This window comes from Mastomys coucha, unplaced genomic scaffold (assembly GCF_008632895.1).
Source record: "Mastomys coucha isolate ucsf_1 unplaced genomic scaffold, UCSF_Mcou_1 pScaffold22, whole genome shotgun sequence".
Classification (NCBI taxonomy): domain Eukaryota; kingdom Metazoa; phylum Chordata; class Mammalia; order Rodentia; family Muridae; genus Mastomys; species Mastomys coucha.
The window spans coordinates 186,785,264-186,804,573 of NW_022196905.1; the positions used below are offsets into that span (position 1 = coordinate 186,785,264).

Sequence of the window (19,310 nt, forward strand, 5' to 3'; positions counted from 1 at the left end):
CTGGAAGGAGAGGCCCTTGCTGCCAAGCCTGTGACCTGAGTTCAGTCCTTCAGACACAGTCCTTCTTCCAGTCACGGCGGAAGAAGAGAGCTTGCTCCTAAAAGTTGTCCTCTGCCCCCAACATGCTTCCATTAAATAAACACATGTAACTAAAAATTAATGTTAATGTGGGAAGTGTACACTTTACTGAGCAAAATATGACATACCATGAATGGTCTACCATGTATTCTTACCTTGATTTCACAAGAGAAACAGTAATATTTCCAAAGCACAAACACATCACCCCATCCCCAAAGTCCTTTACAGTGGAGAAACTTAGCTGTGTGTACTGGCTGGTTATGTGTCAATTTAACACAGGCTGGAGTTACCACCGAGAAAGGAGCTTCAGTTAGGACATACCTCCATGAGATCCATCTGTAAAGCATTTTCTCAATTAGTGATCAAGGGGAGGGGAGGGCCCCTTGTGGGTGGTACCATCTCTGGGCTGGTAGTCTTGGGTTCTATAAGAAAGCAGGCTGAGCAAGCCAGGGGAAGCAAGCCAGTAAGGAACATCCCTCCATGGCCTCTGCATCAGCTCCTGCTTCCTGACTTGCTTGAGTTCCAGTCCTGACTTCCTATGGTGATGAACAGCAATGTGGAAGTGTAAGCTGAATAAACCTTTTCCTCCCCAACTTGCTTCTTGGTCATGATGTTTGTGCAGGAATAGAACCCCTGGCTGAGACACTGCTTAAACAATTCTTGTGGTGCATTCTCCCCCTGCCCACTTCTCTCTCAGACCAGTGAAAACACAATCACTTCATCTCTTCTGGGCTTACCTATTTACCTACCCATCTCTTATTTCTTTCCAGAAAGTCTGACAGCCCTTGAGGATCAAGCTTGAATGCTACATTTTGGGGGTGGTGCAGTCTTTAGGGACGGGGACAGGTGGACCCTGATGCACTTGTCACATGAACTAAATGTTTGCTTGCTTGTGTCAATTGCATTGGTGGCTTGTTCCTGCGACCTGTCCATAGATGCACTGGCCATCAGTCCAGTTTGGCAGGCCAGAGGGCATGCTTCACGTGGCTCCAGGCCACAGGTTGGTATTGGCTGTAGCACATGACGATACAATAACTGTATTCTGGAGTTCCTAGAAGTCTGACTTCCTTTGGTGATGAACTGCCTGCCACCGCTTACCCTGCCTGCAATTGTTGTGACAGGTACACAGTGAGGAAGTGCCAGCCTGGCTGTTGCATGGCAGTTCTGGGAAGAAAACAGGCCTCTCCCTGTGTTCATCTTTCACTTGCAAATTCTGGGCACCACTGGATGCCTTCTCTGTACTCAGCCTGCACCTGCGCAGTTTGAGAACAGCTGCCTGAGCCCTGCCAAAGTCACAGTGGTGTGAGGCTCCAAAGGAGCTGAGCTCAATGGCAGATTTTAGGTTTCTGTCTCTCTGACATCTCCTCGGGGCCCAACAGCTTACTGGGAATCTTATAGAATGTTCACAGAAGCCAGTCTGCCCTCTAAGTGCTTAGGTTAAGAAGTAGATAATGTCTTTCTTTCTCTTTATTTTTTGAGGAGGGCAGTGATTGTCGGGATGGGCAAGAAATAAGTAACTGGAGATTAAAACCAAATGAGATAGCACCTCCATCAGACTGGCCTGTAGGGATGTCTGTAGGGCATTTTCTTGATTGCTATGATGTGGATGGCCCCAGGTCACGTGGGCAGTGCCATTCCCTGGGCAGGTAGCGGAGCAAGTCAAGGGAGGACAAGCCAGTAAGCAGCATTCCTCCATGGCTTCCACTTCTGCTCCTGCCTTGACTTCTGTATGATAGCCTGTAACCAGAAAGCCAAATAAACTTTTTGCTCTCTCAAACTGTCAGTGTTTTATTAGAGCAACGGAAAAGTAAACTAAGACCATGAGACAGGAGGCTAGCCATGAGTTCAAAGTCTGCTTGCACTACATTATAAAGGAGACCCTGTCTTAAAAAGTTTTTTTTTTTTTTCATTATTTACCCCTGAAGGCTGTGTGTTCAAACCTGTCTAGGAGCAGGAACACTTTTTCACATTCCCAAATGGCTTGATAAACACCTCACACACACACACACACACACACACACACACACACTTAAGCTCCAGAGCATTTCATATTTATTTTTGTTTTTATTTTTTAGCTTTAAGCATGTGCTTCTTATTATTTGGTGTATGTCTGCACATGTACACATACTTACCACACGGGCAGAGGTCACAGGACAACCTAAAGGATTCAGATGTCTCCTGACACCATATAGTAGGTCGCCAGGATTGGGTTTCAGGGTCAGGTTTGGCGGGAAGTACCTTTATGGACTAAGCCATCTCACCAGCCCAGAACAATGCTTCTCATTTATTTCCAGGTCCTCCCCATCGAGAAGTGAAAAGTCCCATCAGCCACAGGCTCCACAGGCCAAGCCTATGTCCATAAGTGTGGTCCATTTAACCTTCTTCCTCCCTTGCCTGTGTCATGCCAGGCTTTGGGGGATCTTGAGCTGAATCCCTGCATCTTCGGGAACTTTAAGCCAATCAGCTACGTCTTTCTGCATCAGAATTTAAGCTTTGGATGGGACTTAAGATCCTTCCCACGTAGTCTTGGCAAGGCAGAACTCTGGTTAGAAAGCTGTTTAGGCGTCTTTACTCCCAGACTTTGTACCCACATTGCACCATGTCTCAGGGTGAGCTTTGATCCAAACAACCCCTTTTTGTGATACAGCTCACTATAATCCCAATGCTCAAGAAGTGGACGCAGGACTAGGAGTATGCACTAATACACTCTACACACTGAATTCCATCACAGCCCGGGCTTATTTAGTAAGAACTTGTCTCAAAAACAGAAAAGAAAGTTTTTTTTTTAAAAAGTTTTGTCAGCAGGAAGACAGGACATCAAGTGAAGGAGGGGGTTGCCATCCCACAGTCACAGCTCTGACCCATTATTGTTCCTATCTGAAAGAATTACAGGGATGGAAATGGAGAGGAGCCTGAGAAAAAGAAGGTCCAGTTCAAGGGGAAGCCCCAAGGCCTGACACTATTACTGAAGCTATGGAACACTCACAAAAAGGGACTTATCATGACTGCCCTGTGAGAGACCCAACAAGAAGCTGAAAGAGTCAGGTGCAGATATTTGCACCCAACCAATGGACAGAAGCTGCTGACCCCTGTGGTTAAATTAGGAAAGGTTGAAAGAAGCTGAGGAGAAGGGCGACCTTGTAGGAGAACCAGCAGTCTCAATTAACCTGGACCCTTGAGATCTCTCAAACACTGGACCACCAACCAGGCAGCATACACCAGCTGATATGAGGCCCCTGACATACATACAATAGAGGACTTCTGGGTCTGTGTTTATTTAGAGATGATGCACCTAACCCTCAAGAGACTGGAGGCCCCAGAGAGTTTAGAGGTCAGGTAGGGTGGGGGTGGGGAGGAGGTATGGGAAAGGGTGGATGGGGGTGGTAGAATAAAATATGGAGTATAAAAAATAAATTAATTAAAATTTACAAAAAGAAAAAAGTTTTGTCAGAGGGCAGAACAGGAGGGATATAACAACTACATTGTAAAAAAAGATAATTTTTCAAAACGTTTTATTGCAAAAGCTTCGACAGAGTGTGATAAGAAATGGGCACTTCCTCCTGTACCTCTTTTTTGGTTGTTTGCTTGTTTCAAGACTGAGTTTCTCTGTGTAAGTGCCCTGGCTGTCCTGGAACTTGCTTTGTAGACTATGCTAGCCTTGAACTCACAGAGGTCTGCCTGCCTCTGCCACCTGAATGCTGGGATTAGAGGCATGGGCCACCACACTCAGCCCTTCTTTTGAGAGGGAATCAGGAGCTGCTAGTGAGCTTGCCTAGCCTTAGGGTTCCATCCCCAGTACAGTACCTTCAGACAATTCTGAGCCGTGTTGCTGTGAATCTGATGGGCAATTGATTGCTATTTCATTTGTCTTCACCCAAATGCCTCCAGCTGAGCCACACCCCTAACACTGCTGTGTGGAGGAACTAAGGTTCTAACTTCTAAGCTTTTTGTGGGAACACTCAAGTCTTAGGAGGCAGCTATTAATAGCTACACTGGGAAAACTCTATATAGGACCATATAAGCAAACTGGAATATATTCAGTATACAGCACATGGACTGATGTGGTAGCTGTCCCTGATTGGAGAGTACATCTTCATGTAGGGCAACAAAATACTGACCACATCAAACATATCCCCCACTTCCAGCCTCTGGTGTGTGGTATTTGAAAGTAAGTCTATTCTTGATCATTCCTTAATGGAGCAATTGGCATGACTCTCCTGTTTCCCTTCTACCTGGAAACAACTCAGAAGTTAATCTCCTGGGGTGCTTGGTAAAAAATCATAGCCCATTCATATATGCTTTTAACAATTATGTCCTTAATGATCTCTCAGTAAGATGAGCAAAACTTAGAATGTATGCTGAACACAGAAAAGCAGACCATAAAACGCTTGACAGATATAACTCATACACTGTATATAACTTATATATACATATAACTCACATGTGATGTAATTTATATCTATTCCTCTGAGATATAAGGTGGTGAATTATTCTATCCTCTTTTCTAAAATTTTCTTTGAGTTCAGTTATTTAATTCTTAATTTAAAAGTACTTTTCTTAAACTGAATTCTCTTTAGGAAGATTTATTTAGTTTTATTTTATGCATATGAGTGTTTGGCCTGCAATGTGTATATGTGTACCACACACACACACACACACATACTGCTACATGTAGACAATCTCCTGTGGTGACCATGGGGGATAGCAACATATTCGGCTGCTGTCCTCTGGGAATGTGTGCAGTGAAGGCTAGGAGTGGGTGGAATTATTTCCATTACCGTGGATGACTAATGTAGGAAGAAAAGACTCTAGCTCATGGTTGCAGCAGTGTCAAATCATCAGCGCTGGCCTGTGTAAACTAGAGCATCCTGGGGGCTCCCTTCAAAGTTGTTTACCTTGTTCAGGCAGAAGGAGAGCAAGACAGTCAGGGGCCAAGCATCTGATGTGCCTTTCAAAGGCACTTCCTGGGGCCTACTTCCTCCAACCAGGCTTCACCTATTCATTCAGCTATGAATCTGTCAACTGAGTCATCCATTAATGAAGTTAGGTCTTCATGGTCCAGTCACCTCTCAATAGTGCCAACAACTGGGAGTGGATGAAGCCTTAACCTTTGGAGCTGCTTTTTAAAAAGCCCAAACCATGACAAAATAGAATGATGTCCAGAGGAGAACAAAGGAAGGCCTGGTGTTGAAAAGATTTTTGCTCAATTTTAACTCCAAATGGAGAGTCTTTGGTCTTGACCTAAAGTGTTGGTAAGGCTTTTGGCCTGGTACTCAATACTACCACAACCCAACGCTAATGATATTTCCAACCTTTGCCTCACCTTTGTGCATGAACCTCTCATTTCAGGAGCAACCATGCACTTAGATTCCCTGTGTACACTAATTGGCACTTCCTTCTCTTAGCCTTTACACAGATCTTTCCTTTCATGGAGAACGACCTTCAGGAGAGATCCCTAGGGACCGAAGCCACTAGAAAAGAATGGTAGGACATTCACAGTCTTCTCTTAAAACATTTCTTTTAATTTTAATGTGCATGGGTGTTCTACCTGTGCATAGTCTGTGCACTACATGCATGCCTTGGTGTTGGTGAAGGCCATGACAGAGGGTCAGGTGCCCTTGAACTGGAGTTACACATTGTAGTGAACAGGCATGTGGGTGCTGAGACTAGAACCCTGGTCCTCTGGGAAGAGCAGACAGTGCTCTTAATCGCAGGGCCATCTCTCCAGCCTTAGCCGTTTTTAACTGAGGAGCGCCAGATTGGATTGGTTTCTTTTCGACATCCTGTCACTCTTTGATGTTTTGTTTGTTTCTCTGCTGCCTAGGATCAAACAGCATGCTCTTCCTACTGCTGAGCTGACATCCCTTTCCCCCTTCCATTCAGAACACCGCCTCCTCCTTTGAAGTTAGGTATGGCTGATATGACTAAGTTCTAGCTGAGAGAACCATGTGGAATTCTCCACTGTTGCACCAGAGGCAGCAGCTTCATCTGGGAAAATCACCTTAACCTGGGAAACGGACTGGTGAGGATGGAGGCTAAATGATTGAAGACCGGGGACCCGACTCACCACCTGTCTGGCAGGAACCGACACACATATTTTAGACTTTGTGCATTTTAGAATCAACTCACCTTGACTAATACACTTTAGGTCAAGAGTTTATTATAACACATGTTGGTTGCTATTGTTATATTTTTGGCTGTTCAGCCAAGACTTGTATGGCTTGGGTCTGGAAACCTGACTAAAGGAATGGGGGCATGAAGAAAGACACACAGACCCATGGACAGTAAATCTGTGGTTAGGTGGGCTGTATTTAGTCTGATACAATGGCACCAACTATCTCAAAGACTCAGAACTCCATTGTGTTCACTGGGTACAGCACGAGGATGGGGGTGGGGATGGCAGAGATGTTAACCATTCTCTGTAGGACTCTGTAGATCTCTGTAGGCCAGCAGTCTGTAAAGACCTGGGAAGAGGAAGTAGCAGTTCCTAGTTTTTGGTTTTGGGTTTTTTTTTTCCACACTGATCAGTCATTTGTAAACACTCACGGCGGAAGTGTCTTACCTGTCCCATGGGTCTGAGCCACTGGGCTCCCTGACTTCACTGTGCTCATGCCAACAGTGCACATCCACTCAAGGTTTCTTCAGCTCCTACAATCTTCTCTCTTTGATTAGATGCAACTTCCCCGTGGACATATCCATTTAAAAAGCATATTCTCTGAGACAGATCTCCAGTATAGAGACATGCATGCATCCAGCAAGACTTTGGTAAAGGAAGAGTGGTGGAATAGTTCTCAAATAGGATGAATCTGGGTCTGTTTTTATTATTACTGTTCTTGCTTTCATGAAGGTCATTTTCAGAATTCCCTAAGATGTCTAATATGTCTTTCATATAAAATAGTGTAGTACCTATGTATGATGTGTGAGCATCCTTCTGGAGGTGCCACATAATCTCATGATTATGTATACTACCTAATATAATACATATACAGTCTAATAGCATAGTACATGCTATTGTAAATAATCATTATATACTATTATTTGGAGAATAAGGACAAGAAAATAAATGTATATTTGGTAGATGTACAATTTTTCCCAATATCTACTTGGTTGGATCTGTAGAAATCCCGTAATATGGGAGTCATTAAAAAATTATTTTTGCAGTGCTAGGATCAAACTCAAGGTTTTGCCCACACTAGCAAGCACTCATCCACTTAGCTACATCTCCAGCTCTCACCAGTTATTCCTTTTTAAAGATTTATTTATTTATTTATTTTATACAAGTACACTGTCTCTATCTTCAGACACACCAGAAGAGGGCATCCAATATCATTATAGAAGGTTTTGAGCCAATGTGTCATTGCTGGGAATTGAACTCAGGACCTCTAGAAGAGCAGCCAGTGTTCTTAACCATTGAACCATATCTCCAGCCCCTCTTATCAGGTTTTAATAATGAATGTTTTTAAGTTAGCATATAAATTAGTGGATTCATTATGGCATTTCATACGTGTATATCATTGTACTTTGTTCATGTCCACCTTCTATTACCTTCTCTTCTCTACCCCCCCTTACCCCTATTTGTCCCTATAACCTTTCACCTGCTTTCACGTATATAGTAAAAATCTAGATTCTGCATTTGAAGGAAAGTATGTCATTTCTTTCTTGCAATTGGTAAGTTTTGCTATTAAAGAAGTTGAGATCTAATGCAGTCTTAGTTAATAGCAATCTAAAGAAAAATTATACTTGATGTGTCCAAAATCCACTTAGAATTTCACTGAGAGATACTTGCCACCACAATCGTGGAATGTCATGAAAATATAGAACAGGGAAATAGGTTAGAAAGAGGCTCAAGGTTTCCTGATCCAACTCCACCACCTCTACTGTGTCCTTCAGCTGTGGTTCCCCAAGGGCATACTGTGGACCAGTAGTTAAGTAGCATTCAATTACACGTCTGTATGCCTGCCCCCACTCAAGGTGTAAGGTGATCCCATGAATCTATGCTTTGTTTTGTTTTAACTGAACTTAGAGCATAAAATGGTTAGTGTACTTCCATGGGAGGAAAAAAAAAAGATCACAGGAAAACTCCTTTAGCAAGTATAAATATGAAATGGAAAAATAAACACATTTTTAACATGATTTGGTAGAGGAAATATTTTCTTTACCAGGATACTAGAGAATCTGCCAAGAGTTATCAAACAAGGAAGTCCAAGGTTCCATTGCAGGATCTCAATAAATATTTGTTGATTTACTGGTCGGTGTGCTAATTCAAGCAGAGAAGGAATTCTGTCTCTGTTTTAAAGTCAGATAATCTCAGTGCTCATTCAGAACAAAAATATGCTTTGTTTTCCACTGAGCAACCCTACTATCCCCTTATTCAAACACACACCAGAAAGGATCTGATGTAGCCTTTGGCAAACAACCATGGATCTTTCATACTAGGCTCTTTTTAGGCAAATATTACCAGATACTTTTAGCTATTGAGAATGCCATCTAATCTATGCATCAAGCTCAACGTAGCAGGTTTAAATCCCAGATCCCTCAGGAATTTCAGGCAAAAAAAAAAATCTTTACCCTTGCAGAGTGCCTTTGTTCCCCACCCCTGGCTTCTTAGAATAAACCTCAAAGGATGACTGTAGCAGAGCTTTCAAGGCAGAGGCTCTGAGATCCTTTCAAACGTGCAGCAATCAGAACTATTGATTCTGAAATTGAGCAATTTCCAACGGTATCCTTGAATTGGCGCATTATAGTAATTAGAACGCATCTTCTATTCAACGCATCCCAGATTGCTTTCCATTCAAGCATATTCAAAATGTATTTTTATTCAACATATTCAACATGAAATGTTCATCCTTCAGAAACTATTCCTCCTCACTTGGCAGCCTCAGCCTGTCAGTGCCTCCTGCTTTTATTCTGAAGCCTTGGAGAACATTTGAATGATAGGTTGATATTTCATGCTCATTTAAATTATGATTATTTTAAAGAATGCTCTTTAAAATGGTAAGGAAGTGTACCTGAAAGAACAGCATTTAAAATAGTGGAACTTCTTCCAAATTGGCATGATTTGTCCAGAATTGGTGATACTTGATCCACACTTAGTCCCTTATCTTGTGGCTGTCCCCACAGTGCGGTGACAAGCCTGTCCAGGCCTTGGGAGTAGAGAATGTCATGAAGCAGGGGCAATGACTTTCATGAGTGGTTTTCATACAGAGCTGTTTGAAAAATTATTACTCTTAATAATTTAGCATCTTTCTAATCCTGCGACAGAATCGGCTAAGCTTTTATAAATTAGTAATTTTGGAAATGTCCTATGCACGACTATGTAATGACTGAGAGGTGTCAGGCCAGGAAGGCCAGCATGGCTCATCATCCATCTACAGTGTGGTTAACTTAGCAGAAGAACTGCAAGCTAAGAAAGGACACCCTGGGTGCTGGGCAGGTGCTCAAGGGTTAAGAGCACAAGCTGTTCTTGCTGAAGATCTTAGGTGGCTTCCTAGCACCCACGTGGTGATTCAGAGACACCAGAAGCTCTAGTTTCAGCAGATCGGTGTGGCCTTCTGACCTCCATTGGCCATACCATACACACACACACACACACACACACACACACACAGAGAGAGAGAGAGAGAGAGAGAGAGAGAGAGAGAGAGAGAGAGAGAGAGAGAACACATATATACAGACAAAACACCCATACATTTAAAACAAACAAACCTTAAAAAAAAAATGATAGTTCAGAGTGGGCAAGATGGTTCAGTGGGTAAAGGTATCTGCCACAGAGCCTGATGACCTGAGTTCAACTGAGTTCAATCCTCAGGGCCCACACGGTGGAAGAAAAGGACCAGCTCCGCCAACACACACTAGATAGATGGGTAGATAGATAGATAGATAGATAGATAGATAGATAGATAGATAGAGACAATAAAGAAGAAGAAAGAAAGAAAGAAAAAAGAAAGGAAGGAAGAGAGAAAGAAAGGAAAGAAGGAAGAAAGAAAAAGAAAGAAAAGAAGGAAAGAGGAAAGAAGGAAAGAGAGAAGGAAGTAAAGAAAGAAAGAGGACAGGTAAACAGATGATAGATATACATAAAAAAATTAAAACAGTACAAAGAGATTTTTAAAGCACCACTAACAACAACAAGGAAGCTACTTTGAAATATATGTGTGCTGTCAAGAGCCCATCTCCTCCCTGCCTGGCGATGGGATGTATAGGAAGATTAGAGTTACGGGAATTTTGAAGGAGACAGTTCTTCAGGAATGCTGCTACCTTTGAAACACTTTTCATGTGATGATAACGCACAACCCTCCCAGATTGTAATCAGTCTGTCTTGGGGGCTGGGGTGGAGGGAAACATCTGCTATTTTTATATTCCCTGCTCAGTGTCCTAAAAATACTCTGTGAGTTTTGCTGGCAGTGTATTGTTTACAGTGTGTGCTGTCTGCAGTCACCCTCATAATGATGCATGTGTGAATTTTCTTGTGTCCTCTTTATGTAGATGAGGAATGAGATGGGTAGCGGGCCTCACTGGTTTGTTCCTGTCCCTCAGTTGCAGTTGGTGGGTATGGAAACTGTCTCATTCTGGAATGTGAGTGGGCAGGCGTCCAAGAGGACTTCCAGTTCCACTTTAGAGCATCAGGTCTGATACCCTCTTCTCTGTATTGACATGCTCTGACCTGATGGAGGATGAGCACTTCTCTCTCTCCTGTGTAGTCTGTGGCTGTGATCTCCCACTCATTTTCCTGGAAATCACAGTTTAGGCCACACTTAAGTTGGGATTGGTTGCTGGTCATATGCACCAGTGTTCAATACCTGAAATGTTTCCCCTGGAGATGGAGAGCAGAGTGGGGCACAGCCACAATCTCCATATAAGCCACAGAACACACCAGAGACTGCATTCTGTTTTCATCTAAACAAATCGTAGGATCGAAAAGAAACCCTTTAACCTCATCAGAACTTAACTTACTCATTTGAACAATAAGAATAATATTCATTCCATATGTGTTTTACAATTAGCGTGCCTGACAGGAATGGGGCCTTTGGATGAATGTTGCACTATTGCAAAATACACTCCAGGACCTATCAAGAGCCCTAGCAGGGAAATCTGCTCTCTTCACTCCCAGCCACTTTCCCACCTAACACCACAACCACCCTCTCTTGGGGGGACATATGTAGAACTTTGAATTTGTTGATTTTTTTTTTAAGGTAAACTTAGCTTTTCAAACCCAGAGAACAAAGACTGAATATGAAATGCTAAAGCACCTGACATACACAGTTATGAGGCAACCACTTGCTTGATTTTATATGTGTTTGTGTGTGGTAAGGTAGGTGTACAAACTCATGTGTGTGTGTATATGTGTGAGAGGCCAGAGGTCAATATTCAGTGTTGTATTTGTTACTTTTCTGCTGCTGGGATAAAACGCCATGGCCCAAAGAAAAATCATGGAAGAAATAGTTGATTTTAACTTATACTTGCAGAGGGATAAGAGTCTACCATGGGGGGTCACGATGAAGGCCATGAAAGCAGGAGCAAGAAGCTACAGGATTACATCTCAGACAAAGCATGAGGCAGAAGAGAACAAACTGGAAATAAGGTGTAGCTATATAGACTCTGTGATGTGGCCACCTTCCTCCAGCAAGGCTGTGCCTCCTGAACTTCCCCAAATGGTGCCACCAAGTAGGAATGAAACATTCAAGTACCCAACCTTACGGGGGGACATTTCTCACTCAAGTAAAAGTACCTTCTTCACTCTCCCTGACTTATTTTTTGAGATAGGGCCTCTCATCAAATGTGGACTCTGTTGAATGGTTGGGCTGGACTCGCTGGCCAGTGAGTTTCAGGGGGCCTCCAGTCCCTGCCTCCCCAGTGCTGGCATCACAGGCACATGCCATCATGCCGGGCATTTTATGTGGGTGCTGGAGACCTGGATTCAAGTCCTCCTCCAAGCACAGTGAGCACTTTACCAAGTTCATCATATCTCTAGCCCCTACTCGGCCAGTTTTTAATGAACAGAAAATTGTGCCCTCTGAAGTCTGTAAACTGAAATATAAATTCCATGTATAAGGAGGGAAGTCAGAATAATTTATTCTGCATCCCATCCTGTTGGGGGAAGGAGCAGCAGATGAAGCCAGCCAGGCCTGTACCTACCTGCCCCTCTGTGGGGTGAGGGATGGGTACCTTGTTGATGTCTGTGGTCTGTGTTACCACTGGAAGCCATGTGGATGTTGTGGTCTGTGCTGCACCTGAGACCATGTTGATATCCATGGGCCGTGTTTCCACCAGCGGCTTACTTGATCCAAGTGGACCATGCTACCCTCTGAGGCCACGTAGATGTCCACAATCTAGGATGCCTTCAAGGGCCTTGTCTGGGTCTGTGGTCCTACCACACCCAGAGGCCATGTTTGTGGTCTATGATGTCACCAGAAAGCCTGTGGAGGCCCATGATCCACACTTCTGCTGACGGTGAAGAGCAAGAGGCTACTTTTGGTGTGGTAACGGTGACTGAAGATGCACATTGAGAGGGAGGAACATTGAAAGCTTCTACGACAGGCCCTGTCCTCCCCACCCCGACCCCTACTCAAAAAAGTAACAGCCTAGACAGGAAGTCACCAATGAGAACTCTTGTTTTTTTTTTTTCTTTTATTAGATATTTTCAATATTTACATTTCAAATTTTATCCCCTTTGCTCATTTCCCCTCCGAAAACACCCTATCCCAGCCCCCCTCCCCCTGCTCACTAACCCACCCCCTCCTGCTTCCCTGTCCTGGCATTTCCCTACACCGGGGCATCGAGCCTTCACAGGACCAAGGGCCTCTCCTCTCATTGATGTCCCACAAGGATATCCTCTTAAAAACTGTGATGGGGATGCTGAACTATTAGGTCTTTACAATTGATGGCTTCTGGCAAGGATGTGGCAGGGGAAGTGCCCAGTTATATTTAAGGGGCAGGAGGTGGAGGTCACAAGGATGAAGTGGCTGACATGGAAGGGCTGGAAAGTAAATATGATCGGGGTGCATGATGTGAAATTCCTAGAGAATCATAAAAATATTATGTTGAAGAAAAAGAATGTATTCAGAAACCCAGGCAGTGGTGGTGCACACCTCTAATTTCAGCACTCTGGAGGCAAAGGCAGAGAAGGCAGAGGCAGGCATATCTCTGAGTTCAAGGCCAGCCTGGTCTATAGAGTGAGTTTCAGTGTAATCAGGGCTACACAGAGAAACCTTGTCTTGAAAACAAATTAAAAGAGAAAGAAGAGGAAGAAGAAGAGGAGGAGAAGGAGGAGAAGAAGGAAGAGGAGGAGAGTGGTAACAAATGCTTGAAGTCACAGCACCTGGGAGACTGAGGCAGTAGAATTGTGAATCTGGTCAGCTGGTGTCCATAAGACCCAGAATAGGCAATTTAGGTATAGCCATAAAGAATCTCATTTTTTACAGCAAAATATGCCTACCACACAGTTTGTCAAACCAAAGGAGATTTCACTTGGGGCTGGTCCTTGGCATCCAGAACTCAGTGTGTGTCTGTATAAATAAGGAGGGTGTGGTAGTTTGAATGAAAATGGCCCCATAAGCTCATAGGGACTTGAACTGTGGGGGGGTTGTCCTTGTTAGAGTAGGTGTGACATTGTTGGAGAAGGTGTTTGTCACTGAGGAGTGGGCTTTGAGGTCTCAGGAGCTCTAGTGGCTCACTGTATCTTCCTCCTGCTTGTAGATCCTGATGTAGAACACTCAGCTCCTCTCCACCACCACGTCTGCCTGTGTGCTACCATGCTTCCCACCATGACGATAACCAGACTTCTGAACTGTAAGCTAGCCCGAATGAAATGTTTTCCTTTGTAAGAGTTGCCGTGGTCATGGTCTCTTCACCGTAACAGAAATCCTATTCAAGGAGACATGCTCCTATGAACACTCATCCTGTGGAGCACGGGTGGGTGAAGGACAGCTCCCAGCAAACACCTGACCTTTGACAGCAGCCTTCCCCCTTCTAAGCTGTCCTTGGGGTGCGTCTGATTTTGTTAGAGTTACTAGTAGTATGTCTTTGGGCAATTGTGACACCGTGGGATTTGCTCTGGGCAGCAGACAGTTTTAAGTTGTGTTTCATGAGCCTTTGATTCTGGCTGCCTGGGGCATCACATTGGAAAATTAGCCCCAAGAAATGCTAGCCTTATGGGGAGAGATTTGTGAGTACTCATTCCACAGTCCTTTCTCTTAGGTCCCTGGGGCCTTCTTGAATGGAAGTCTCTGGCCATCCATTGTTTTGTTTTTTGGGAACACTGTAATTATAGGTGAGGCAAAGGTACATTGTTTGTGTGTTGATAAAAAAGGGCATCCTATCTTACTGTTGGTGAAAATGTGGTGTTTGCAAAATCCTCATACTGTTGGTGTGATCATGGAAGTGTGTGTGTGTGTGTGTGTGTGTGTGTGTGTGTCTTCAGCTCTCCCTTAACACCTTTAAAATGCAAACCCACCCTGAAGTTAAGGTGCAGTGGTTCAAGGAAGTCATGGTAGAAGAGTCAGGACCAAAACTATTTCTCCTATCCTAGATTTTTTTTTTATCAGATGGGTTAGATTACGAGGATCAAGCAAGCATACCTTGGTGGGACAAGTACTTAGTGAAGATCCTAGAAGGGCTTTGCCAAGGGAAAAGCACCATCCAGGAAACAAGAATAAGGACTCTGTGACTGTGGCTGCAGAAGGAAGTGGTAGCACTGGATACAAGAGGAGAAACTGGGAGTGTCCGATGATGTTGCTCATACTAACAGTCAGTGTTTGGAACCTGGCCCCAGGTAGTGGGCCCCATTATCAGGAACAGATCTCTTGTCCCTGGGAGGGTGGCTCATACCACAAAGTGAGAAACTCCGAGTCATCAGGATCTATGTGGTTTACAATGATAAACGTGAGTGTTCACGCTTAAGAAATGGAGCTGAAGGGCAATGGTCCTGTCCAAGGTGGACTCGCTGTGTATATATGAGGGGTGCAGAATAGAGCAAAGGCCAGAAAAGGTAGCAGAATTATCTGGTTATATTTGCAAGGCTCCCAGAGGCCAGACTGTGTTGAGCCTGCAAATTTTGGGTGTTGAGGGGAGTGGAAGGGGGACAAAGGTGAAGGCTGCTGGCCAGGCAGGGTTCTGCGCTGACCTTTAGCTCAGTGCTCTTTTCCACTAAATATTTATCTGGTGGGAGCTCTGCAACGCTGGAGGCTTTTCACCCTTGGACCTTGTATGGAAGGGAGAATAAAGTGGTGTAAGGGTCCCATTTGTTCTCGCTCTTTGGAAAGAGCAGTTGTATTTACCCATATTAGGCAATAGCGCATCAGGGAACTGAGGCAAAGGGAAGTTTTGGCTCTCAGAAACGGTTCTTCAAATGGCTGAGCTTGACGCTTTCATAAGTCACAGAAAGTGAGCATCTTTTTAAAAAAATGTACCATAAGTCATCCTCTCAAAGAGTAGGGATTGAGTGAAATGTGCAATACAGTTAGTGAGACAGTTGTCACATAGTCTTAGTAGGGAGGAGAGGGAGGATGGGGCTCTGTGCCCAGTGTGGAGTAAGGAGGGACAAGGTAAGGGCAGAGTCAGAATGCTGGGCTCACTTGTGCCATCCCACCCAGACACACTATTTCCTAGATAACCTTCAACTACACACCCCTAAGAATCTTCATTGTCAGCCTGACTGGATGTGGAATGACCCGGGACATACACCATGCCTATTGAGGCTTTTCCACAGAGGTCTAACTAAGCAGCCATGTTTATTTCCCTCTCCCTCCTGACTGCGGATGCCATGTTCCCAGCTGCCCCACCCCGCTGCTGCCATGATTCCCTTGCCACAGTGGACTCCTCTCTTGAACTGTGAGCCCAAACTATACCGTCCTCAAGTTCTTATCAGGTATTCAATCACAACACCAAGAAAGGGAACTCTATAATCCCAGAGAAAGAGAAGAATTCAGTGGGGTTGTGTCCTTGGCATGGACTCTGCAGGCACTGTGGAGAATTATTCTTCTTCAGTTTGAGTCTACTGCTTCTTCTTTTTTGCTTTGGTGTCGAGACTCGCTTGGCTGAGTATGTATGCCCTACTTGATTTCACAAGTCTCTCAAGAGCTTGGGGCATGTCTCTTCTATTAATAACTCATTTTCATTGTTTAGCATGAAATGTTTTTCAAAAGCTCATATATTAAAGGCTTATTACTCAAGATGACACTTCTGTGATCTGGAGAAATCTTTTGGAAATGGGACTTAGTGAGAGGCCTTTGAGTTATCAGAAACATTGCATAGTAGACCCTTGTCCTTCTTCCTCCTGTTTTGTTCCTAGCAGTGAGGCAAATGGTTCTTCTCCACTGAACCCTTCAGCAGTCACACCTCAAGGGCAATAAGGCCAGCAGACCACTGACCTCCAATATTATCAATCAAAATGAACCTTTGCTCTTTACAAGTTGGCTATCTTAGATATTTTTTGTTACAGTAACATTTTTTGTTACAATGAAAGTCAACTAACACAGTTTGCTTATATCTACTTCCACTTTTACTCACTTAGAGCAGAATAGGAAGGCTTGCCATCCTCTCAGTAGCCGAACACAAAATTATCAGGACCAAGTCATGTCAAATGACATCCTATTTTCCATAGAATGGAGCATATTTCAGAGCTTTTTGTGATCTCTTTGTGGAAGGAAATTAACATGCTAATTAAGAATGATGTTGAGTCGGGCAGTGATGGCACACGCCTTTATTCTCAGCACTTGGGAGGCAGAGGCAGGTGGATTTCTGAGTTTGAGGCCAGCCTGGTCTACAGAGTGAGTTCCAGGACAACCAGGGCTACACAAAGAAACCCTGTCTTGAAAAACCAGAGAGAGAGAGAGAGAGAGAGAGAGAGAGAGAGAGAGAGAGAGAGAGAGAGAGAGAGAGAGAGAGAATGATGTTGAAAATTGGTACATTTCCACAATGGACTATTACTCAGCTGTTTTTAAAAATATGACATCATGAAATTTGCAGGAAAATGGATGGAACTAGGTAAAAATCATCCTGAGTGAGTAAACCCAGACCCAGAAAGACAAACATGGTATCTACTCATTTAAACATGAATATTGGCTATAAAGCAAAGGATATCATGCTACCCAATCTACAGATCAAGAAAGGCTAAATAACAAGGAAGGCTTTAAGGGGAGGTATGAATCTCCCTAGGAAGGGGAAATAATAAGCTATATTTTCAGATGGAGTGAGATAAGGGTTTGTGGGGATGGAAATAGGAGGGAGGGATCACATATGAGGAGAGGGAGAGAGATGACTGAAATTGGAGGATATTTGGGCTGTGATATGCAAACCAAACCTAAGGCACAGGAAACTCCCTGGAATCTATGAGGGTCATGGCGGTGAGGACTCCTAGTAATGGGGCACACAGAGTCTAAACTGGCTATCTTCTGAAACCAGATTGGAAATGGGACCCCAACCCAGCCACAAAATCTTCCACCTACAATTTGCCCTGACTACAGAATGTGCTGGAGTAATGGTGGTGCAGAACCTGTGGGAGCAGCCAACCAATGCCTAGTCTAACTTGAGGCCTACACCATGCCTGACACAACCTGGATGGCCAGGAACTAGAAACTGGATAGCTCAGAGACCTAGGATAGAACCAAATACAACTGGGGAGAAAAAGTCAATGAAATGATTCTGCTATAATCCTAGGTCAGAGCCTAGTTCAGTTGTCATCAGAGAGGTTTCCTCCGGCAGCTGATGGGAGCAGAAGCAGAGACTCACAGCCAGACATTAGGTGGAGCTCTGGGAACTCTGCAGAAGAAGGGGAGGAGGGATTGTAGGAACAAGAGGGGCAGAAGACACCAGGAGAACATGGCCCACACAATCAACTAAATATGGCTCAGACGGGCCCACAGAGATGGAAGTGACAATCAGGGAGCTTACATGGGTCTGTGCTTGGTCCTCTGTATATATTTCATGGTTGTGTATTGTGTTCTTGTAGTACTCTTAACAGTGGGAGCTGTAGTGTCTGTGACTCTTTTGCCTGCTCTTGGGACCCTTTTCCTCCTAATGAGTTGTCTCATCTGGCCTTGACATGAGAGTTTGTGCCTAGTCTTATTGTAACTTGATGTTGTGTTCAGTTGATATCCCTGGGAGGCCTGCTCTTTTCTGAAGGGAAACAGGGGAGGGTTGGAGCTTTGATAATAAAATGTTTCAACATTTGTATCCTAGTTTTTGTGTAAATGCAAGGTTTTATTTCATTTGGCAAAATATCTATGGATAAAGTTCTAGATGTAAAGTATGTGTATGTTATAAATTAGTGGTTCTCAAGATGTGGGTAATGACCTGTTTGTGGGGGGTTGGAGTTGTTGACCATCAGAAAACACAGACATTTACATTATGATTCATAACAGTAGCAAAATTACAGTTATGAAGTAGCAAATATATATATAATTTTATAGTTGGGGGTCACCACAACCCGAGGAACTGTATTAAAGGGTCACAGCATTAGACCGGCTGACAGACTCTGGGTTAGAGTGTCGGTATTACAGGTTTTCTTTTGCTTTCTCAATAACACCACCAACCTTTTCTTTTCCTAGAATAAAAACACACACACAGATGCAAGCACATATAGTGTGCACGCACGCGTGTGCGCGCACACACACACACACTCAGTTGCTTGGAAGTTCAAAAGCATATGCTATTTAGGCAACAAGGATTTAAGTAAGTATCAGTCCAATGGTTAATTAGGCCATTAGCGCAAGATCAAGTCTTAAATGAGATTCACATGGGATCCCCAGAGCTCCTTTGTGACTCTCCCATGGGAACCCTGGGCCCTAATGGCCCTCGGGACATACCAGGCATCCAACCCTGTGGACTAGATATCTCAAGCTGGACTGACATCTGAGCCCTTAGGATAATGTCTTCAGGCATCAACCAAGGTCAGTGAGCAAGGATCTGATATCATGTTGGCACTAGTACAATGCAGCACAGGAATCCCAGAATGCCCTGGGAAGATGGCATTTATTCTCTGGTCATGATAATTCAAGCCAAAATGAACTTTAGGGCAAAGTGTATGCCACTGTTGGATGACTTAGCTCATACCAGCCCCTGAATTTGAACAATACATTGGCCTCAAGGGAACCCCATAGCTAATGAACTACAATCTAAATTGGTGTACAAGCCATCCAAGCAGGTCCAAAGAGTACATTATTATAGCTAAGTAAATAAGCCTTAGCCGGTCATAAGAGCTGAGCCCTCAGCTAATCCCAGGATGAAGGTTACCAAAT

The 19,310-nt window shown here is 43.9% G+C and overlaps 1 long non-coding RNA gene across 2 annotated transcripts in view; it reads right to left on the bottom strand.

Moving 5' to 3' along the window:
* The window catches only part of LOC116071390, an 18,092-nt gene extending 5,671 nt beyond the window's left edge, over window positions 1–12,421 (bottom strand). Inside the window, exons 1-2 of one of the 2 annotated variants that reach the window (XR_004110866.1) lie at window positions 12,211–12,421; window positions 1,531–1,815 (exon numbers count right to left, since the gene is read on the bottom strand). This is a non-coding gene — a long non-coding RNA (uncharacterized LOC116071390). Of the gene's footprint in view, window positions 1–1,530; window positions 1,816–12,210 lie in introns of those variants that run through there. The other variant, XR_004110867.1, reaches the window with a different exon arrangement.
* Window positions 12,422–19,310: the final 6,889 nt, after the last annotated feature.